The following is a 25,681-nucleotide window of genomic DNA, read 5'->3' on the forward strand; positions in this document are numbered from 1 at the left end:
ATTTTAGAACCTGAGAAATACCAGAAAATTTGCATGGAAAGATACTGTGCTGCCTCCTGATCCATTACTCCTGGGACATGTTCTCATTCCATAAAATTACATGGAAAAGAGAAAAGAAATTTTGCTCATTGTTCCTCTGAGTATGCGTCATCATCCCAGTGCAGGAATTGGCTTCAGAGTAGTCCCTCTCAAAGATATAATTTAAGACAGATCCAGTCACATTACTTCTGCTTTCCATCCCTTTTGTTGTCTGTGCATTCTGAATGATGTCATTTCAGAGCCTAGAGACAAATAGATAAAAAGGCATCTTTGAAAATCTGGTTATTGCAAAAGAAAGCTAGATAAATTAAAGGTCTTTAACCATGTATTCAATTGGTTAATTGGTGACAAAAAGTGGTGGGGCCAGCAAGATGTTTGACCTGCTACAAGTGACTTAACCCTGACTTCCAAGAAAGAGAGACAGAGGCGGGATGAGGCGGGAGTGGGGGGAGGGAAGGAGAAAAAGAGAGAAGGAGGAAGAAAAGGAGGGAGAGAGGAAGGGAGGGAGGAAGGAAGGAAGGAAGAGAGGAAGGGAGGGAGAGAGGGAGAGAGAGAGAAGAAAGAAAACAAGTATCTTGGCACTGAAGGCACTAACAGAATATTAAGCATGTGAGCTAATTATGCTGACCTGACCTATGCTTTTCACAGCCAATTCTGTCAATCCTGACAGCCTGACTGTATCATATATCCCCTATATTTGAATACTAATAATCCTCTGAAATTTTAGGTTATGGTAAGTGCACAAGATCTGTTTTATATATATGGAAGTTAATTAGACTGTAGTGGGCAAGTAAAATTTTTAAAGGATAACCCATTCATGTTGGGATGGGGAGGGATTAAGAATCAGAGGCTCTGAGTTCAAATCCTATCTCTGCTAATTATGTAACCATGAATGAGTCATTTCCTTTCTCTGGGCCTCAGTTTCCTAGTTTGTAAAATGGCAGGGTAGGACTAGATGACCTCTAAAATCCTTTCTATCTCCAAAACTATGATGCTATGATTATATTGCATAATTGCTGATATTCACTGGAGCCAAACAGAGCACATAACACAAAAACCAAAAATAAGTGGCACCCATTTTTCTTGTTGCAAATGACCAGCACTGTATAAGAAACAGTCATTTTATCAGAGCTTGAGGTCAAATCTGCCATCACTATGGTGTAATGCTGGAGAAACTGAGACAAGATATAGATTAGAGAGTTTTTAATATTTTATTTGAAAGGGAAAGATTTACTGGGACCAAATGGATCCATGGTTTGGTCCCAGGGCTGAATGAGACTATGGTCTCCAAGAATCCAGCATCCAGCCAGCATCTAGCAGCCAATTCGAGTTCTCAATAACATGTTTATACACAGTAGCTAAACAAAGGCAGGGAGGTGGAGTCCAAACTCTAGTGAGTGGAAATCTCCAGGCAAGAACCATCAACTCAGCTCTGACAGGTTGGGGGGTAAGACCATAAATTCTAACAAGCTGGAAGTTAAAGTGTCTGGCAAGAGACAGAATGTCTGGATTCCCTCTTTTTGAGTTTACACTTTGACAATTTATAAACTTAGAGCAAATAACCCTGAGTTATATCAGTCTTTATGAAGCAGAGAGGGGGTTTGCGACTAAGGGGATTGAGGCAGAACAATTAGGAAACTGAGGCAGGAACAATTAGGGAAACTGAGGTAGAACAATTGAGTTAGAACAATAAAAGAGAACTGTGGCACAACATAGGTTTCTCCCCTTGTTCCTGCATCTCTCTTGAAGGATCCTAAATCTTTCAAGGAAGGAGAAAATCCTAACCCCTAGGGTTAGGGATGTCAAAGCAGTTTGATGCAATCAAAGATCACAGAACACCATTGAATTTCCACCCTCCAGACAATGAGGTACTTTTAGTGCCTGTGGCTCATGAGCTCAGACAGAAGGAAGGAATTTTAAATTCTAATTTGTGATTTAAGCCTAAATAACACAAGGGAGTCAAATCAGACAAAACCATTATAGCTGTGGGAGGAGAATCGGCCTGGGAGGATATGTACCTTTTCTCTCAGTCCAAGGTAAAGCACATGCCAAAATTCTGGTCACCATACATTATTCTGGTGTTCTCCCCAACCTCTAATCAAAATTAGAAGTCATATGTGGAAAGACTACATCACACATCACACTTCTAACTACAGTATGCCCCCCCTAAAATTTTTATTGATATTCTACTCCCACTGCTTGTACCCCTACTTGAGTCACAAGGGATGAAGAGAGAATATGAAAGAGCTATACAACAGTGATAAATGTTTCTAACTATGCACTTTTATTCAGCAGACAAATATTCTCCCTTTTATATTCAGTCTTTAGGAGACAAAGCCTTCCTGTGGGCCATTGTAAAGTCATCTTAATTCACTTGGTATCCTCCCCACCCCATTCAGTCATGCCTATTCCTTTTAATAGAATGAGTCTCCCACTTTCATAATTGTCCTTCAGAGAAGGATTAAAGAAACTACACCAAAAGGCAAAACTGATGAGAAAAGTGAGGACCACAATTAACTATTTTCTTCTTCAGAAATCTACATATTTTATATCCCAAATGCCTCTAATTGAGCTAATTTGAGGGCATTGTTGCTGCTGCTGTGTTTATGAACAAACAAGATACATTCAGTTAAATGCCACTCTGAAATATAATAGAATCATTACTGACACTTAAAACTCAGATCCACACAGAGCAATCAAAATGTTCTACAGATATTAATAATACTTTCAGAATCCTAAAAATGTATTGAGCACTTTTCCACATAGAAACTAAAAGGGGCTTTTTTTTATTACCTCACAAGACTTTTTCCCACTTTCAGACAGAGAAACTGAGAGCAAAAGTGCAATTATATATATGTGTATATATATATATATATATATACACATATATACATATATATAAAGTGCAGATAGATAGATAGATAAAATCATACACGATTACAGTAGTGGAGCCAAAGCACGAGATAGAATAGAACCCTGGAGAGCTGCCTTCTATCTCATGTTCCATCTATTAGAAGAGACTCATCTTTTCATCCAACAACAGACTTATGTTTGTAATCAATCCTTTCTTCTTCCTCATTCAAAAGCAAACATATACTGCTACACAGTTCATTATTAAAGAGTTGTCCTGTGTCCTAATTGCTACCTAATATTCCAATCAAAATTGTGCATTAGAAACCAGGAAATCTAGATCTTAACAGAATGACTGCTTCCTGATTAACTGAATAATCTTGACATATCTTTCAGTGCCCCTCATCTACAGAGTAAAACATCAACCAAAGTGTGCAGAGTCATTATAAGGTAATTAGGAAACTTTGTCAGCTCTTCTGAGATACTGGGCTTTTATATATTTCTGTGTTTGTTTTAAATACTTATCTCTTGCTGTGTCATGGAACTCTGGGACAATCTTAAACCTAAAATGTGGTTTATTTATTTTTCTCATAAATATGATTCATTGGTCTAAGGAATTCCAAATAAGAAAATTCCTCCTATCAATACAGTCTCTAACATTTGCTCTACAATATATAATCTTAAAGGGTTGTCATATATTTTGAAGTGACTTGCCAAGAGTCATATAACCAGTATGAACCAGAGATCAAGCTTGAACTCAAGTCTTCCTGACCTCATGGCTTACTCTCCATCTACTATTCCATAATTGCCTAGACAGAGACATTCATATCAATGATTTGCTCTGAAGCAGTAGGAAGTTGTCCTTGGCACAGAATACATGCATCCTATCTCATTCCACCATTAGAGGGTAAAACAATAATAGCATTATGCATGTTAGAGAAGATGTGGAAAAACTGGGATGCTAATGCATTGTTAGTGGAATTGTAGAATGATTCAACCATTCTGAAGAGCAATTTGAAACTATTCAAAAAGCTATCAAACTGTACATACCCTTTAATCCATCAGTGTCTCTACTTGAATTACCAAAAAGTTCATAAAAAAAGGAAAATAACCCACATGTGTAAAAATATTTGTAGGTGGCAAGAAACTGGAAATTGAGAGAATGCCCATCCATTGCAAAATGACTGCATAAGTTGTGGTATATTAATGCAAGGGAATATGATAATGATGAGTAAGCTGATTTCAGAAAAACCTAGAAATACATGAATGGATGCTAAGTGAGCAGAACCAGAAGAACATTGTACACAATAACAAAATTATGTGATGATCTACTGTGATGGATTGACCTTTCAATAAAGGGTGATTGAAGGTAATTCCAATAAAATTGTGATAGAAAGTGCCATCTACTTCCAGAGAGAATTGTGGAGACTGAATGTAGATCAAAGTATAGTATTTTCACCTTTTTTGTTGTTGGTATTGCTGTTTGCTCGGATTTTTTTCCCTTTCTCATGTTATTTAAAGATTAAGTCTATTAGTCAACAAGTATTTATTAATGCTTACTATTCGCACTTGTGAATTAGCCTCTATGCCAAGCACTAAGGCTACAAAAGGGGAGAGACAGAGCAAAATAAAGCATCCTTTGCTCTCAAGGAATATATATTTGAGTGGGCACTTAGGTAATTCCTACTCTGTCTATAATAAAATGATTAGCTCCTTGCAATGAATGAATAAATGAACATTTAAGTTCCAATATGTGTGAAGCACTAAACCAAGTACTGAAAATATAAAGAGAAAAACTATATAGTCTTTACTCTCAAGATGCTTAGATTCTAACAAGGAGAAATAAGATATTATAGGAAGTTTCAAATACAATTCAGACTGAAAGGCCTAGTAGTTTTTAAGGCGCAGTAGTGAAGTACATGTTAATGTATCTGGAAAGTATAGTGCTGAAAAGCAGAAAACAAACCTTTATAGGAATATAACACAAATCAGGTAAGTATAGATGAGCAAGAAAAAGAAAGAAAATGATCTAGAACATGTGGAGTATTACAGTAAAGGTTACTAGATAAGAACATTGTTGAACATTGATAGGCTTTTGATGGGGACCACAAAGATGGGGAAGAAAATTCTATAAAGAGTAGTAGTTGTATTATTTCACTTCCATGATATGGTTAAGGATACACCTTCACTGGGAATACTAAAAAAAAAAAAGATTGGTGACCAGCTGATTTACATCTATAATAAGATTTTAATCTAAATGTTAGAATAAATCAATTTAAATGCAAGAATGGAAATTGGGTTTGAGTGATGTTTGCATATATAAAACATCAACTCAAGCAGTTCAAGACAAAGTTGTTTTAGTCAACTCATTAGACCTGTTTGATTCTAAAAAAAATAAGTTGTTTGGCTGCTTTTGTACAATTCTGATTAAAGGCTTAAATGACTTCCTAAGATTCCTTTCCAATTCAAAGATTTTATGTTCCAAATTTGAATTTACTTCTTTGAAGCATACTTTTTTTTAACTTTATTTTTCTTGAGTTTTTTTTTTTATCATGGCTTTTATTTTTTTTAAATAATAGCTTTTTATTTTCAAAATATATGCAAACATAGTTTTCAACATTCACCCTTGCAAAAACTTGTGTTCCAATTTTTTTTCTTCCTCCTTTCCCCCCCCCCACCCTCTCCCTTAGAAGGCAAGTAATCCTGTATATGTTAAACATGTTCAGTTCTGTACATATTTCCACAATTATCATGCTGCACAAGAAAAATCAGATCAAAAAAGGGAAAAAGTGAAAAAGAAAACATAATAAAACAAAGCAACAGCAAAAAAAAATTAAAATACTATGTTGTGATCCATACTAAGTCCCCACAGTCTTCTTCCTGGGTGCAAATGGCTTTCTCAATCATAAGACCATTGGAACTGGCCTGAATCACCTTGCTGCTAAAAAAGGTCACATCCATCAGAAATGATCATCATGTAATCTTGCTGTTGCTATGTACAATGGTCTCTTGGTTCTACTCACTTTACTTGGAATCAGTTCATGTGGGTCTTTCTGAAATCCTCTTGCTGATCGTTCCTTATAGAATAGTAATATTCCATAACATTCATATATCATAACTTATTCAGCCATTCTTCACCTGATAGGTGTTTACTCAATTTCCACTTCCTTGCTACTACAAAAGTGGCTGCCACAAATATTTTTGCACATGTGGTCCTTTCCCCTTTTTTTATGGGATACAGGCCCAATAGAGACATTGCCAGATCAAAGGGTAGGGATAGTTTGATAGCCCTTTGGGTTGTATTTACTTTTTGAAAATAGTTTCCCCCTAAAATTATTTACAAAATATCATTCTTTGTTTATTGACCTGTGATTTTATAGGCCTAAGTGAAGAACTCTGTCAACAGAGATATCATTTTCTTTACAATTTGTTAAGGTCTGTTTTCCTATTGCACAATGTTCAGTCTTTAAATTAAGCCCAAAATTTTGTGCATTCTGTTGCATTAGGAATATCCATGCTACTAAAGTTTTCTAAGGATTCCTGAACTTGTTTTGCCCAACAGCTGTAACTTTAGGACTCTTGGGCCCTTCTATCCATTGCTGCCACTGTAACCCATCTTAAATGTTTTACCTCCTCCAATTAGGACATGAGCTCACTTTTCTATTTGTATACCCAGTGCTTAGCACCATGCTTGGCATATAGAAGGAGTTTAGCAAACATTCTATTCATTCATTCATCCATTCTAGTTGTACAGAAATACGGAAAAATGGTTAAGTCTCTGACCAAAGTTCACAAGCAATAGGTAGCTAAAGTCAGACTTAAACTAATATTAATATATTACAACCTACTCTGCCTTGCTAAATACAATATACTAGATTATACTTCTGCCAGCAAGTGGCTATATGACCTTCACTAAGGTACCTATCTTCTTTTTTCACTAGAAAAAATAATCTTGAAAAGTATCACTAAGAATTATGTAGTTCTGGGCAAGATTATGAAAACAGTATGAGGTAATCTGTGTGATACCTTCCTACTTCTGTAATTGATTCTATTACTCTGCAATTTAACCTTTTCTTGACAAATAAGAATCATCAACATGAAAAATCATTCTTGTCTTTGATTGCAATGTCCTTTGGTGCTAGCTCGCTTTATTTTTTTAAGTTTTTTAAAATATAAATTTCTTTATAAATCATGTTGGGTGAGAAAAATCAGAACAAAAGAGAAAAACCATGAGAGAAAAAAAAAAACAGGAAAAAAGGGGGAAAACAGTGAACATAATGTGTTGATTTATAGAGTCTCCATAGTTGTCTCTGGATGCAGACATCCAAAATTTATTGTGACTGCCTTAGATCACTAAACCATGAGAAGAACAAAATCTTTCATGGTTGATCATGGCATATGTTATTATTGTTTACTGTGTATTCCTGGTCCTCCTTGTTTCACTCAACATCAGTTCATGTAAATCTTTCCAAACTTTTCTAAAATCAGGTTGCTCATCATTTTTTATAGAACATTAATAATTACCTTCATGTACCTCAATTTGTTCAGCCATTTCCCAATTGATGGGTGTAAAGTACAAGATAGCTCCCTGGAGGGTCTCAGGGTTAGCCAGAGCAGGATAAATCAAAGTCCTTGGTCTTTAGAGGGAGAAGTGAAGGAGGCAGGCAAGCTACCATGTGGCTTGCCAAAAATGTATCCTGGATTCAGGAGTCCAAAGTCTCCAGCCTCTCTCCTCCTCATCCTGCAGCCAAGTGACTCTCACTTCTCTCCCTCTGCCCTCCAATCCTTGCTTACAATTATCTTACTACCAAATATTCAGCAAGCACCAAGGTGAGGAGAGACATCATCCAAATATATGCTAATAGAGCCATTGTGTCACATTGAATAGGTAGCCTTAAGTGCTCTCTTGTCTGATTCAGAGTTTCAGCCCTCTACTGATGGTCATCTATTCCTTTTCCAATTCTTTGTTACCACAAAAAGAGCTGCTATAAAATTGTTTGCATAAGTGCATCCTTTACCCTCCTTGATGATTTCCTTGAGATACAGACCCTGTAATGGCACTGTTGGGTCAAATGGGATACACAATTTTATAACCCTTTGGACATAGTTCCAGATTGCTCTCCAGAAGAGTTGGATTGTTTCACAACTCCATCAACAATGTATTAGTGTCCCAGTTTTCCCACATCCCCTCCAACAATTATTATTATCTTTTCTTGTCATCTTAGCCAATCTGAGAAGTTTTTTCATTTGCTTTTCTCTAATCAATAGTGATTTGGAGCATTTTTTTTCATATGACCATAAATGACTAATTTCTTAATCTGAAAATTGTTCATATCTTTGACCATTTCTTAATTGAGCAATGACAAGTATTCTTATAATCTTATAAATTTGACACAGTTTTTATATATTTTAGAAATGAGGTTTTTATCAGCAACGGGCTGTATTTTTTTTTTAATTTTTCATTGATATTCATTAGGGATATTGGTCTGTAATTTTCTTTCTGTATTTTGGCTCTTCCTGCATTTGTATTTGCACTATCATATTTTTGTCATAGAAGGAATTTGGCAGGAGTCCTTCTTTACCTATTTTTCCAAATAGTTTACATAGTTTTGGAATTAATTCTTCTCTAAATATTTGGTAAAATTCACTTGTAAATCCAGCTGGCCTTGGAGATTTTTTTCTCAGGGAGTTCATTGATGGATTATTCAATTTCTTTTCTAAAATTGTATTATTTAAATAATTTATTTCTTCTTCTGTTAATCTGGGCAATTTATATTTTTGTAAATATTCATCTATTTCAATTAGATTGTTAGACTTGCTGGCATAGTTGGAAAAAATGCCTCTTAATTATTTCTTTAATTTGTTTTTCATTGGTGGTAAGTTCAACCTTTTCACTTTTGATGCTGGTAATTTTTTTTCTTTCCTTTTTACAATCAAATTAATTAAGGGTTTACATATTTTAGGGGGTTTTTTTTCATAAAAATCAACTCTTGGTTTTATTAATTAGGCAGTTTTCTTATTTCAATTTTATCAATTTCTCCTTTGAGTTTCAGAATTTCTAATTTGGTATTTAATTGGGGGTGCTAATTTGTTTTTTTTTTTACCTTTTTTAGTTGTATGATCAATTTATTGATCTCTTTATTTTATTCATGTAACTCTTTAGAGATATAAAATTTCCCTTTTTGGTATGTTTTCTAATTATTGCCATTCTCTCGGATGAAATTATTGATTGTTTTTTATGATTTGTTGTTTAACCCCCATATTCTTAAAAATTAGATTATTTAATTTCCAATTGGCTTCTAGTCTATCTTTCCCTGGCCCTTTACTGAATATGTCTTATTGCATCATGATCTGAAAAGGAATCATTTACTATTTCCACCTTTCTCCATTTGATTGTGAGGTTTTATACCCTAATACATGGTCAATTTTTGTGTAGGTGTCATGTGCTACTGAAAAAAAGTTTTTATTCGGTTTTCTCCACAGGTCTATCATATCTAGGTTTTCTAGGATTCTATTAACCTTCAGAGTTTCTTTCTTGTATATTTTGGGACTAGATTTATCTAATTCTGAGAGAGGGATGGGGAGGTTGTTCCACTAATAGTTTTTCTGGCTATTTCTTCCTATAACGATCTTAACTTTTCTAAGAATTTGGATGCTCTCCCACTTGGTGCATATACATTTAATATTGTTACTACTTCATTTTCTCTGGTACTATTTAACAAGATGTGTTTCCTTCCTTATCTCTTTTAATTAGATCTACTTTAACTTTTGCTTTATCTGAAATCAGAATTGCTACCCCTGCTTTTTTTTTCTTTTTGCTTAAGCTGAAGCATAATAAATTCTGCTCCGGCATTTTATCCTTATTCTGCATGTATTTCTTTGTTTTAAAAGTGTTGTTTATAACATATTATAGGATTCTCTTTTTTTATCTACTCTGCTATTTGATTCCATATTATCGGAGAATTCATACAATTCACAATCACAGTTATGATTACCATTCTGAATTTCTCTCCATCCTATTTTCTCCCCTGTATATACTGTAGTGATTTGTTCTAATCCACTTTGCCTTCAATCTACCCTTTCTTCTACCATCCTTCCTCCCTTCTCTTATCCCCCTCTTCTAGTGTTTCTGCCCTCCTTTCTATCCATCCCTTCCCTTTTCTTTCCCCTTTCTTCTCCTACTTCCTTATAGGGTGATATAAATTTCTATACCCAATTGAGTGATTATGTTATTCCCTCTTTGAGCCAAAACTGATGAGACTGAGCTTCAGATAATGCTCATTCTTCTCTTATCTTTCCCTCTATTGTAATGTATTTTGTGCCTCTTCATGTGATCTAATTTGTCCTATTTGATCTCCTTTTCTTCAATACAATACTTTTTCACACCTTAATGTCCTTTTCTTTAATATCATCACATCAGAGTCCATTCATATCCATACCCTCTGTTCATGTATGTCTCTTCTAACTGTTCCAATAACAGATACAGTTCTTAAGAGTTACAGATGTCATTTTCCCATCTAGGGATATAAACAGTTTAACCTTTAAATTTTATACATATATATATATATACATACATATATATATATGTATGTATATATAGTCCCTATTTAGTTTTCTATGTGTCTCTCAAATCCTATGTTTGAAGACCAAATTTTCTGTTTAGTTCTGTTTTTTTTTTTCAATAGAAATGACAGAAAGTCTCTTACTTTATTGAAAATTCATCTCCTCCCCTGAAAGATAATGCTCAGTATTTCTGGATAGTTAATTGTTCGTTGTAATCTCAGGTCCTCTGCCTTTTGGAATATGTTATTCCAGACCCATAGATCTTTTATTGCAGAAGCTGCCAGATACTAAGTAACCTTGATTATTCTCCTTAATATTTGAATTATTTTTGTCTGGAAGCTTGCAGTATTTTTTCCTTGAGATTACAGTTCTGAAGTTTTGCAACAATGTTCCTTGGGATTTTCCTTGTGGGAGCTGGTTTCCCAGACTGACAATTTGCCAGAGGCCCTTTGTATTTGTTGTCTTGCTTAGGGGAGAGAATAGTCCCTCCTGCTCTTTCAAAAAAAACATCTTGGTTCGCTAACTGGCAATTTGCCTTCTGAGCTGGGACTAGAGGCTGTCCTACTGGTCTGCTTCACTACTGAGCTGTGATTAAAACTCTTTCACTGACTTTTCCAGACATTGTCTTAGCTATGCTTAACACTCCTTTTGCCCCAGTGAGACTGACCTTTCTCGAAGTTCTTCCAGTCTATTGTGAGCTAGAAAGTGGTTTCTTTCCATCATACTGTTCAGAACCTTGGTTTCATGTGGTTTTCAAGGGAAACTGAGAAAGAAAACTCTAGCAGATCAAGTTCCTAGCTTTACTCTGCCATTTTGGTACCCTCCTTTTTCTCACTAGCTCTCCTATAGCTAGGTAGCTATATGCAACTGCTATTCTTCCAGGTCTGGGTACTACCTGTTTCCATTATCTAATATCCTAAGATTGCCCTAATGCTTTTTGTCTCCAAAGATAGGCTAGAAATTTCAATTACTGAACTTGTAAAGAACTAATTGTTGAAGAAAGTTCTAAGTAAAGGTTTAAGGAATATTAAGACTTTCTGACAGCTACTTAAGGGGCTCCAAGGCCTCTTTGTGGTTCAATTTAAGTTTCTATCCTTCTGGTTTAGGGCTACATTCTAAAGTACAGAGGTTTTCTGATCTCCTAAATATATTGGGCATTTTTACATATAATCTACTATGATAACATTTATTACATAGATTAAATTAGATTCACTTCCTAAAAATCATATTATGTTTTCACTAGGCTCTTAAAAGTTTATTGGCCAATCTCTGGACATTGCCTAGCTAAAGCTATTTGTTTTTAAGATTTTGATCCATTCCTATTATTTCATCTGTGTAAAGATCATTCAGGTGAGGAAATTCCTTCAACAAGGATCCTCAAATCATTACTTATACAGTAAATCTTGAAGAGTTGGTGGGTTATTAAGAGGTTTAGTAACTTGCTCAGTTTCCACATGAATAAGAAGACTAAATGAATCAGGAGAAAAATTTGAATCCAGGTTATCCTGACTCCAAGCCAAATTTCCATTCATTCTACCAAACTTCCTATGCAATAAACCAGTTTTCTTTACCAAAACAAAGGTTACAAAAACATACACATGAACTTCTAAAATATAACTATGCTGAGCCTCAGGGTTATTTCTATTATTATTCTGTTCCATTGTTATATTGCTGCATATGTAAAGTCAGACCAGGAATTGATCAACTCTTCCTTTGTCAGCAGATGGGTATAAGGAGCTCACTGCTCAACACTGATCCCCAAAGGTATTCCTTATAGAAATTAACAAGCTACTGAGATACATTACCATAAGTAAGCCAAACAAGAATGTTACCAGGAACTAGTTATATTTACAAATGTATTCTACAAAATATTCAAAGAATAATTAATTTCAGTATTATATAAACTGTTTGAAAAATAGGAAATGAAGGGATCCTGCCTAAATTTCTTCTATGAAACAAGACAAATATAGTCTTGACACCTAAACCATAATAAAAATAAAAACAGAAAGGTATATATCAATGTAAAAGTTTTTAATTAAATGCTAGTAAAGAAACTATAATAAAAACAAAAAGACTATATATTATAACCTGTTTGAATCCATACCGAGAATGGTTTAATATTAGGAAAATATAAAAATAATGAGCCCTATTAATAAAAAAATAAGAAACACATTACTATAATAATATATAAAAGAAAAAACTTTTGATAAAATACAAAGCCAAAGCCAATTTCTGTTGGAGGGTGGAGGGGGAGGAGGGACAGGAAAGACATTAAAAAAAATAGGAATGAATGAAGCATCCCTTGATACAAAGCAAGAGGAGAAAATGAAACTAGTGAAATTACGCAGTCCTCCCTCACATAAATAGACAACAAAAGAAATGAAATTATTCTTTTTGCTGATGATAAAATACAAAGGACCCTGAGGAGGCACAATCTCCGATGCCTAGAAGTGCAATTCCTTGCTCCTGCATTTAAAAATCCAAATTCTCACTAACCCCACTGCTGGCAATAATCAGGATATGCCTCCTCCCCTACCTCCAAGAGTTAGCACCACACCTGACCTGTCTTACCTTGTCCAAACCCTCCACCTGACAAATTAACTCTAAACAACACATGATTTCAGAGAACCAATGATGAAGCCCTCGAGAGTCAACTGAAAAAAAAAAAAACTTCAGCCTAGTATCAGAGGATAAAACAAATTCACACAAATCATTCAAGTTCTAAATACTACCAACAAAATCAGCAAGAAGAAAGGGAATGATAAATTCATTTCAAAATACTTATAGAAGATGTAAAATAATTATGAGTCTACCTATCAAATGCCACACAGGAATAAATGTAAAACATTCTTTACATAAATAAAGGCAACCTACATAATCAGAGAGATATTATTTGCTCATCCTTGGATCATATCAAATAATAATAATTGTATTTATTTAGTACCATATAAAATTACTAAATTATACCTAGAAAAAAAATAAAATTTATCTAGAACAAAAGTTCAAAATCTCAAAGGAAATAATGGGGGGATATGGGAAGGAAGAGATTTAGCAGTACTAGATTCAAACTAGTAATTATCAAAATAATTTGTTACTGAGTAAAAAAAAAAAAAGTAAATCATTGAAACAGATTGAAAACAGGTAGAAAAGACAAAATAGAAGGTGCAAGTTTCCAAAGGAAATAAGGATAAGGTTCATTAGAAACAAATTATGCAAGAATAATTTTTAACAGTAGAATATCATGTATTTGCAGAACTTGTATATTGTCCAATAATATACTATGGAGAAGATGGAGAGATCTAGGTTAGCTATTCATGTAATTGGGATGATTCCAAATGGGTTGAATAATCACAACTAGAGCACCATAATTAATAGACTGACATCTTGTCAGAAAGCTTCTAGTGGAACACCCAGACATCTGATATTGGCCCTTTCCTATTAAACATTTTAATCAATGAATTGGATGCAAGCAGAGGTGACATGTTAATCAATTGGGTATATGAATCCCAAAAGGTACAAGATCTCAAAAGATCTCAGCACACCAAACAAAAATAGTCTGAAACTCACAAGTAAATTTAATAGTCATGAATTTTAAAATATATAAAGATAATAGGGATAAAAAATAAAGTCATGAATAAATTTAATAGGAACGAAATTAAAAAGTTGTAATGGGCCAGACCTCTGGAGAAAGGTGGCAACTCAGTGGAATTGATAATACAATGGTTATCTAGTTTAGCATGGTGATTAATAGTTCTCTACTTCAGTATGATTGAATTAGTCTTACAACAAATAATGGTTCCCTAGTGATATACTCAATAAGATGAATGGATTTAATTGTAATAGAATATTTAAGAGGTCAGAGTCAGACCTAGAGGAGGTATCGAAGAGACTCAGAGAGGACGGAGAACTGGAGGCTGGAGCTCAAGCTATCAGACTCAGAGACATTTCATCTTCATCAGCCTTCTGGTGGCTGGCCTTTCCTCCTGCTTCCCCTACTGAGACCAAGGCCCATCTGAAGGGCCTCCAAAAAGCCAGCCAGGCCCCAAGTGAAGGAGACAGACTGTGAAGGAGATAATAAAGAATTTGGACTTTATCCCTGGCTATTCTCATGGTAATCACTCAGCTGAAACGAAGGCTGGTCCAAAGACCTCCAGAAAACTAACCAGAATATTACAAAAAGAGGTGTGATAGTTCCTTTGTATTCCATCCTGTTTAAAACTATATTGTTTTTTGTTCTAAATGATAAATTTTGGTAAGAAACAAGTTGGAGAACTCATAGAGAAGGGACACCAGTGTGGTGAAGAGGATTCAAATCACACTATGTATAGGAAGGGTTGAAGAAATGGAGGATATTTGGTCTAGAAAAAGAAGCCTCAAGCTTCTCAAGCACCATCATTTTTTCCAAATGTTTGAAGGGCTGTAATGTAAAAAAAGGGGATTAAACAAAAAGCAGGATAAGGGCCAAAGATAGATTTAGATTTGATGTAAGGAACTCTATTAGAACTATTTGAAAAATGAAATGACTGAGCAAGAAAATGGGTACAAAGAAAGGAAAATAATTGAAATATTTGACTTCTAAAAATCCTCTCAACTCTAAAACTATGTAAATTAATGATTCTATGATAAAATAAGTATATATAATATAATTCTTCTATAACAAAGCTAATTTGTCAGGTGGGTAAAATCTGTGGTTTAAAAGGGTCCCAATGTACTCAAATTACCTAATGAGACTTCTTAAAAAGGGAATGCAACTATCTATTTAATGAACATTTTCATTTTTCTCTAATGCAAATTATTTCTTTCATCTTGGAATAAAATTTGTCTTTTAATTACTAATAGTTATGAAAGTATTATGCATCATTTGATTCAAATTCAACCCTTCAGGTGGAAAAAGTCCTTATACCCTGAAGAATCTAATTCATTTTTTGGTTGATTTCTAACAAATTATCTTTTTATTCCAATATTATTTAGGTTTTGACATATTTAATCCTAATATCATTCTTTACTTTTCTAAATAAATACAACATTGAAATGCCATGCTTTCCTATTTTAAAATAGTTTTCTTTTTAGCTCAAAAAAAAAAAATAGTATCTCATTTCAAATCAATACTACTCAGAAATTCAACTATGAGTATAATGAATTCCATAGGCTGGGAAATACATACATGTGTGTATATAGTGTGTACATGTGTGTATATATATACACACATGAATATACACACATATTGCATACTTGATATAAAAGATATTTTATATGAATTATATATACATGTTATACATATATTACACAGAGATAAATGGCAAAGAGGACTATGGATATGAAGCAATAGGACCTAGATTCACATCCCTAATCTAGTTTGGCTACTTAGTAACTGTGAAATTAAGCAAGTGACATCTTCCCTGAGCCTATTTCCTCATCCATCAGATGAAAAGATTGGACTAGATGATCTCTGAGGTTCATTCCAGCTCTCTGTTTAAGCTATTTAACTTCCTTGTGGCTCAGTTTCCTTATCCATAAAATAAGGGTCTTGGACTAAGTAATCTCTAATATGCTTTCCAGTTTTAGATCCTGTGAAAGCAAGAAGACTATGAGAGAATCTCAGAATCAACAATAGAAAATGAAAATGTCTAAAAGCAAATGCCAATTGGAATTAATACCTCACATTAATATAGTGCCTTAAGATTTGTAAAACACTGTATACTAATATGTACACATACAAATGTATGTGTATATTATACATACATATATGTATATTACCGATAGGTTTCTGTTCTTTAAAATAGTTCCATTTGAATTATACAAAAGAGCTGAATATTATCTAATTTGCTACCTCAGCTTAAACTCTTTCCATTATATAGCTTGAGTATTTATTGTAATCTAAATAAATGTTTTTCTTCCTTTGCAATCAGCCTCCTACTTACCTCCACCCCTATTTTAATTAATCCCTCCATTCATCTTCTCAAATTGTTCTGCATAAACACACTAGGCAGCTGGAAACCAGCTTTTATAAGATTTCTTTTAGTCTAGAGAATTGTGTGGACTTATGATAACTTCATTCACAGGAGGAAGACCCTGAGGAGGCCCAATCTCTGATACCTGGAAGTTCAGTTGCTTGCTCCTGTAGTTAAAAATCCAGATTCCCTCATCTCACTAACACTACTGCTGTCAATAATCAGGACATGCCTCCTTCCCTACCTCCAAGAGTTAGCACCACATTTGACCTGTCTTCTGTTGTCCAAACCTTCCACCTGAAAAATTAACTCTAAACAACACATGATTTCAAAGAACCAACGATGAAGAGTACTATTCACCCCCTGGTGAACTTAGGTTAATAAGAAAATCTTTTTTTTTTTTTTTTTACATAACCAAATGCAGCAATTTGTTTTGCTTACTATGCGTATTTTAAAGAGTTGTATTTTTCTTTTTTTTTTAAGTTGGGAGGGGGATGTAGAAGGGCAAAAAAATAAATATTTGTGAGTTGAAAATAAATTTAAGTTAAAGGTTTTCCTCCCCCTAAGGCAATTGGAGTTAAGTGACTTGCTCAGGATCATACAGCTGAAAAGTGTTAAGTGTCTGGGGTCTGATTTGAACTCAGGTTCTCCTGACTTTAAACCCTGAGCTTTATTCATTGCACCATCTAACTGTCCCTGAAAATAATTTATTTTTTGCTTAACCTTATCAATCTTCTCATAGTCACACAAGTAGTAAATAACAGAACTGGGAATTTGAGCCTGGACCAATAATATTTCCACTATGCCAAACTGTACTGAGCTATAATACATATTCATACTACTCCACAGGGCTGGATTGACATTAGTATATTCTAGTTGTTGCAAACCACACTACTGGTAAATGAATATAGGGGGCTGGAATAGATCACCTATAATTATGCTCTATTCCAGTTTTAAAATCAATTAGCACACCTTCATTTGTTGATTAGGCATGAAATGAATAAATTCAAGAAACCAAGTTTATGGGTAATTAATTTATTAATTAGGCTAAATGATAGTCAATAAATTGATCAGAGATTTCTCTCAGTAGCCAAATACCTAATGGAGTTACTGAATGTTTTAATATGCTTTTAGTAAAAAGAGGTGCCCCAACAGGTGAAACTATTGTCTCTGCTTTCAAGGAACTTAACAGTATCTTAACAAACCAGACTTCAAAAGAAAAGGAAAACGATGTACAAAAATACTGTTTTGTAAATGGTTTCCCTTTGTTTTCATATGTAAACCATAAAGGTTGTCTCAAAACTTTTTTGATCTTACTTCTCTATCAATAAAAAATGAATGAACACCCCCATACATGTATTAATTTACTTATAAAAGGCTAAAATCACAATAAAATAATATTAATATAAATTTAGTGAGTAGGGAAGTAGTATAGTCAGAACCATCAGCAAAATCACTGTGAAGGATGGATGAGGCAGGAAAAACCTGAAGTGAAGATACCAATTAGGAGGCAATTGAAAATAGTGTGGGCGAAAGATAAGGCACTGAATTGAGATGATGATTGTGCAGATAGAGGAAAAGGGATGGATACAGTAGATGTTAAGGAAGTAAGATATGACAAGATTAGGCAAATAATTGGATGTATCAGATGAGGGGAAATGAGGATTCAAGAACTCCTAGATTGAGGACCTGGGTAATTTTGTTGTTATTTGGTCATATTTTAGTTGCATCCAACTCTTTGTGATCCCATTTGGGGTTTTCTTGGCAAAGATACTGGAGTAGTTTGCTGTTTCTTTCTCCAGCTCAGCTTTACAAAAGAGGAACTGAAGTAAACAGGATCACACAGCTAGTAAATGTCTGAGGCCAGATTTGAATTCAGGAAAATGGAGGGAGTCTTCTTAACTCTAGCATTCTATCCACTACACTATCTACCTGCCTATAAACTCAACAAAAATAGACATATTTGGAAGAAATTTCAGTTTAGGTTGGAAAATAATGAGTTATGTTTTGGACTTAAAGCCTGTGGAAATCGAAGTGTCTAAGGCCAACTAGGTGGAGATATCTGAAGCACAATCTTGAAACACACAGCCTGCAGCTAACAAGATCCAAAAAACTAGGAGATGGAAATTTGCCCCTACAGCTGCTGAAGTCCCTGATTTGAGTTATAATACAATCCTTTTTGCCCCTGAAAAATTCACCAGGTAAAAAGTATAAAAAAATGATACTGGTGCAAAGTGAAGGATAAAGTAGTGAGTGAAATGAGTAGGGACAGTTGAGTTCAAGCTTAAAGCATAGAACTCCCTTTGTTTCTTCCAGCTCTCCTTTTATATCCCACCATAAACGGGTTTTTCTCTGTTATACATTATACAAATGCCAGAAAATCACAGAAAGAATAACCAAGGCTGTGACATTTTTTGGTTCTATTAGTCAAAGAGCATTTTGTTTTTCCTTTAGAGAGCCTTCTTTTCTACTAGATAAGGTATACTCTGGTCATATTATCTTATTATCTCCAGAAAGTAATAATAGGGAACTCAGATATAGTTTTATCAGTTGTGGAACAGGCCTTGCTATGTCCCCTAAAGTTCTTCAAGTGGCCTCCCCTTGTTTTGGCCTTCCAAAGGACTTACAACTGGATTCCTACAAGTGGAAAGGGGAGGAATTAAATTGAAAATAATTCCGTGATTAGTTGGGGAGGGAAAGAAAGAAAGATAAAGAGGAGTATGGAGATGATGGAAATGTGACATATTCCTACCATCTGATTAGTTGAGTACCTTCTCCTTTTGGAGTCAAGTTATGGCCCTACTTTGAATAACACCCAATTAAAATATAGTCAGGAAGGATGGCAAACTTGGGGGGAAATGACAAAGTTCTGAGCCCTTTTCTTTCTGCCTAGTCAAAGATGTTGAATAAAATTCATTTCTTTTTTGCCAGCCTGGAAAGAAAGGCTATTGAATGTTCTAATTATTGGGCAGTATACAATAAGAAAAACTACTTCTTTAATTTCTATAATTGCTATCAGTGCGTAATGAGTGCTGATTCTTGAGAGCAGGACATTTGCCAGCATACAACTCTCACAGCAGATGACCAGTAAAAGCTCTAATCAACAGTAATATGATAGATGAGTGTTTAGTATCTAGCCCCTATGACAGCTAAAAGTTTTTGTGCCTAAGTTTTCATCTATTTACATAATTATGATATTAGGATTGGATTGTTTAGTTGGTTTTTCTGATAGTGGGATTTTCTAAGAGAGATCAATTTTTAGTTAGAAGACCTAGATTCAAATACTACCTCAGAGTAATTGTGTGATGTTAGGTCATTTCCCTTTTCTGGATCTCAGTTTCCTCAACTGTACAATGAGGAGATTATATTTAGGTTTTTTTTTAATGTGTCTTGCATCTCAAAATCTGGGATCCTTTAATCCTACTCTATAAAAGAAATTAACTCTGGGAAGTACTCTAATTTTTAAGTCTTGTTTTGTCTCACCTGTTTTGAAATACTCTATCAGATCACAGATTAGGTCAAGTGAGGTTAAGATTCAAATTTACTGGGACCCAGATGGAGAAAGGATTGGAAAGGAAGTATAGATGGTGCAGAACCCAAGTAGCTTAAATCCACAGCATTTCATTTTAACAGCCTTGAACAAGGTATTCAGAAAATCTGCATAATGTGTTGCTACATATTCAGGTATGTTAAGCATTCTAGACATTTAGTTAGCTTTGCTCTTTGGTGAAAATTTTTCAGGTGTGTAATTGAGAATGTCTGCTAATGTAGGAGGAAGACAGAGGCCTAGAAATCACAGTGGGGAGAGTTTGCAGAAAGACTGTTTGGTACTTAACTCTTTTTCAATTAGGCCAGGAATATATATATATATGCAGCATGGAATTATTCTTTTCAAAGAGTGCAGATCATTAACCACTGGTCCAGAAATATTATTTGCTTTTCTTGTGTTTTTGTTCTTTAAATGAAAAATTTCTACCATAACAGTATCAGTGACTTCTGTCTAGTTCAGATAATAAATCCTTTTCCTTTAGTAAGCCTTTCAAGGTAATAAATAGAAAGCAGACCTTGTCCTCTGGAACACTCAAGTCCAGGTTTGACCTTGGATACATATTATTTGCATGAACACAGATAATTCATTTCACTCTCAATATCCCAAGGCATCTTTCTCTTTAAAAAATAAAAAGAAAAGAAAAGAAAAGTTTTATTCTGGTTTTTCATTACATTTACAAATTACTCTTATTTCAAGAGAAGTCTCTTGTAACTAAATAAAAAGTAAGTAAAATTACTACAGTGACTTCATCTAAAAAGTAACTGTACACTAATTCTGTCATGTTTCAGTAGTAGATAATATGTTTCATCATCAGTCCTCTGCAACCAAGGATGGTCACTGAATTGATCATAGTTCTTAGCTTCAAAGGCGTTTGTTCTTATAGTGTTGCTCTCATTGTATAAACTGTTCTCATGGTTCTGCTCATTTCATTCTATCAGTTCAACAGTTATATCAGTTCAACAAATCTTTCCAAATGTTTTGAGGACTATTTCCTTACTTCTTACAATAGTATTCCAGCATATTCCTATAACACAACTTATTCAATCATTTCTCAGTTGTTGAAACATCCTCTTAAGTTTACAGTTTCCATCATTTCTCTAAATTAAATAAGAGTGGCTAATATGTATGAGTAGAGGGAGTTTCCATAAGAAGGCTCTAATTCAACTTAGGCAGAACAAGTACAACCATGCATCTGATATGCATGTACATGAGCCAATGGGAAATATACATGTATTCATGTATGCATATGCAGGTATATGAATCAACAGACTTTGCATACATGTGTGTATACATGCTCATATATGCATATACATATATAAGTGGGGAAAGGGTATTTGTATACATATGAAACCAATAGAGCATACACATATATATATGTATTTTATTATGTATGTTTTTCCAATTGTCCAAGCACACATATATATGTATGTGCTTCTATATATTTATTTGAGTGGAACTAATGGGCCATGCACACATAGGTATATATATGTGTGTGCATGAAACAAATGAACCACATACACATATGTACATATATATGCTTATGTGTATGCATATTAAACCAATATATCATATGCACATGTGTATGTATATCTATAAATATACATATATGTGTGTATGTATATGAGATAGTCCAAATATAATAGGTAAAATCATTTCTACAACACTTAGAGCCCAACAGAGTTCATCTTTCTAATTTAGAAGAGTCCATTCTCCTTCCTCTCAATGGTGAATCATCTTCTACAACATTATGGAGACGTTAAGAGTTCCTGTGCAATTTCAGCAAAGTACATGTTCCCAGCAAGAGGCTAAACTCCATGTACAAAAAGTCATTTTTCCTTATCACCATAGTTAGACACATGTACACATATATATATATATATATATATATATATACACGCACACATTCATACAAACATGTGTATTCAGGAATAGTTCATTAAAATATGTATATTTTGTATATTATGTGCCAGGTACTATTATAACACTAAGGACAAAAAGATAAAAATAAATAAATCACTGTCTGCAAAGGCTTATTGGTAAAAAGTCCCATGAATATAAATATAGAAAGTTAAATATAGCATAAATTCAAAGTAATTTCCAGGAGATGGCACTAATCACTGGAGGAAAGAAGGGAAACCAGAAAAGGCGTTCTTTAAGAAGTAAAAGTTGAAATGATCTTTGAAACATAATTCTAAAATTTGCAAAATTCTTTATATATATAATCTCATCAGAGCTTTGCCAACAGATCCAGATCAAAAAATTTAAATCACAGAATCAGAGGATGTTAAAATATGAAAGCTAAATAAGTCCTTAAAGGATATCTACTCCAATAATTTTACAGACAGAGAAACTGAAATCCAGAACAGAGGAACAATATACCAAAGTCACACAACTAGTTAGAAGTAGAACTACTAGAACAGTTTTTCTACATTTATTTCTAAGTATTCTTTGCATTGCAACTACAAGTTTTCAACAATGTTCTCTGTTCCTATTGCAATTGTCTTTTTCTTTCTACATCCCAAGTTCCAGCCTAATAATTATTACTTTATATTGCTAGTACTTGCCACCCCCCCAAAAAAATAGAAATACTATTCAAAGTGGTAGGGTGGGGTATAAATGGGATTGATTCTATAATTAGAATTGGTCAATGATTCTCATTCTCATTTACTCAGGTCATTATTTTTTTATTTTTTAAAAAATGTATTCAACATACTTTCCCTTTTTCTTCTCCTTTGCAAACTTGCACTGCTCCCAAAAACAGTTGACTGCAGCCAATTCATCATCATACCAGCTATCTTCACATTTTGTCAGCTTCTTAGAGGAATATTTTCTGCCTTAATTTTTTTTCCAATTTTCTATTAAATTTGGTCCCTTTTTATAGCAGATTTTTCAACTCTCAATTCATTCTCATTAAATTTCTCCCCACTTTTTCTGAATGCCTTGAGAAATAAAACTACTGATCTCATGAAAATATATCCCAAGAGTCTCTCAGAGCTCAGTTTAATAATCCACATTATAATTTATACAGCCATGACAAGAAATATCTAATAGGTACTAATTGTTTTTCCCAAAGGCTTCTTCATTAACACCAAAAAAAAAAAAAAAAAAAAAATCCACTCTTTCACCTCATTGAAACCGGTAATATCCCAGGTTCAAATTCTATAAATTTTGTTGTTTTACATGAGACAGAAAAAATTGACTTGGAGGCTGGAGTGCTGACATGAAGTTTTACTCTTTCCTAATTTACCTGAACTACCTAGCAACATTTAGATTTCTTCCCCTGATATTTAAGGCTCTCCACATGTGACATCACCCTATCTTTCCATCCTTATTTCATATTACTCCCATCCATAATCACGTACAATCTATGGTTCAGTAGATTTGGATTACTCTCTAATCTAAATAAAACCTATAATTTCCCACCAACATGACTTTGTTTATAAAGACCCCTATCTTGTGAATGTCCTTCCTATTGGATATTGGCCATTGAATTTTTACCCATCCTTTAAAGGCCAACTCAAAGGTCATTTTGTAGAGAGAAAGCTTTCCCTAATACTTTCATTGGTAACAACATTTCATTTCAGAATTTATATGGTACACATTTTTTAAATTCTCATCCTTTTTATCTGTGTGTATTAAAGTTATCCCAATCCTGTCTTATTCTTCCACTCTACTTGGCTCTTGGAGAGAAGGATCCACACTTAAAGTAAATTTTGTACCTCCTCTAGCATTTACCATAGTGCTCTGCCTAGAGTAGGTGTTTAATAAATGTTTGTGGCATTATATTTTCCTTATTAATTCCTAATTAATCCTAATCAAATGAGATAATATACATAAAATGCTTTACATATGTTAAGTATCACCATCAAATTGATGCCTTCTAATTTCCCTATCCAGTGTATATATCTTCCTTATCTCTGCACACTCCCATACCATATCCAATCAAGTGCTAAATCTTTTCCATTCTGTCTCCAGGACAATTCTCTTTCATTTACCCCCTTCTTTCCATTTGCTTCACTTTGTTATCATCCAAGTTCATTTCTCATTTGGATTATTGCAATGGCTCAGTCCTCTTTCAAAACCATTTTCCACATAGTTGCCAAATCAATATTCATAAATATTGTCTATGTCACTGACTTGAAGAAGATTCAGTAAATGTCTACTAACTCTGAGATAAGTAATAAATTTCTATTTTCACATTTAAATTTACAATCTGGATACATCCTCCTTTTCCCAGATTGTTTTCATATTACTTCTCACCACACATTTGATATGGCAGTCCAACTGCCTAATTTGCCTCTTCTTGTATGTGACATTCCATCTCCCACCTCGAAGTCTTTAATAAGATAATTCCTCATACCTATAATGTCTATTCTCTCTCCCTCTCCCTCTCTCTCTCTTTCTCTTCCTTTCCCTCTTTCTCTTCCTCTCTCTCTCTCCCCATCTCTCTTCCTCTCTTCTTTCTTCCCTCTCTCTTTCTCACTCCCTCCCCTCACTCTCTCCTTCCCTTCTTTCCCTCCCACCCTCTCTCTCTTTCTCTCCAAAACATAAGTTTTTCACCAAGGAACTACTAATGGCTACTTCGAGGCAGGAAAATGTGGGAATTATATATGTTCACTTAGTTTCCTGACTATAGTCAGAGACTAAATTTCCTAAAGATGAACTTCGCTGGCCAAAGAGCATAATAGTAACTAAGCATGAATAGGATTCCTTTCACTGAAAAACAATCTGGAATTGTCTATGTCCTCTAAACAAAATGCCAAATTGAATTTCCAAGCTATCCAGGGGAAATGCCTTTCAGATGCTTTACCACAAAAGGTCCTGCTGTAAGCTAAAGATCAAGGGTGCTTATTTGACTTATATAAGTCAAAGAATTGAAACCTAAGTTTGAACTTAGGTTCTCTGACTCCAAATCCAAAGCAGTATTCATTAGGAAACATATTACTATTTCACAAAGTCATCAAATGGTAATATCAACTGGTTATTCATTTTAACTAAACATCAAGGCAGCCCCATTCATATAGAGATATAAAATTATCATTATAATTATTTAACATTTGCATTGTATTTTGGAATGGCAGTATGGTGTAGTAGATAGATGGCCAACCTTGGAGTTAAAAAGATATAGTTTCAAGACTTGTTTGTGGCATGTAATAGCAGTGAGACAAGCCACTTAATCTCTCAGTATCTTAAGTAATGTTTGACAATTTACATGGGTAGAGGTAGAGGAAGCTTCCACCCATTGAGTTCCTGAAATTGATTAAAGAGCTCACAAAATGGATCAGGGATACCTCTAATCAATTTCCCTTGTACGTTCTACCTATGTAATCTTAGACAAATAATTTAGCCTCTCTGACCTCACTTGTTGAACAAATTGTCTTTTGTGGTCCCTACCACTTCTAATCTATGGTCCTAAGAAATATTAAAGTCACTTCCTTCAAAATAACCACACTTAGGGACTGACAGATCTTGAAAGACATTCAATCTGATTCATCTGTGTTCAGTTGAACTCACTTTTCATAAACACAATAATATTTGTAAAGCACAGAGTCAAAAAGTGCTTTGGTATCAGAAATTCCAACACCAATAAAATCTGAGAGAGACTTTATCTACTACCCATAAAAGTAGCAGCTTTTCGGTTTATAAACTGTTTATTGCAATTATTACGTTGCTTGATTTAATCCTCCAACCAGTCCTATGTTTCAGGAAAGACATCATTATGTCCCTT

At 34.2% G+C, this 25,681-nt stretch overlaps 1 protein-coding gene across 1 annotated transcript in view; it reads left to right on the top strand.

Annotated features, from left to right (window-relative positions):
* IMPG1 (interphotoreceptor matrix proteoglycan 1) overlaps positions 1 to 25,681 on the top strand; it is a 280,357-nt gene that overhangs the window by 144,322 nt on the left and 110,354 nt on the right. The gene's annotated exons all lie outside the window — the stretch shown is intronic.

Source organism: Sarcophilus harrisii, chromosome 4, assembly GCF_902635505.1.
Source record: "Sarcophilus harrisii chromosome 4, mSarHar1.11, whole genome shotgun sequence".
NCBI lineage: Eukaryota > Metazoa > Chordata > Mammalia > Dasyuromorphia > Dasyuridae > Sarcophilus > Sarcophilus harrisii.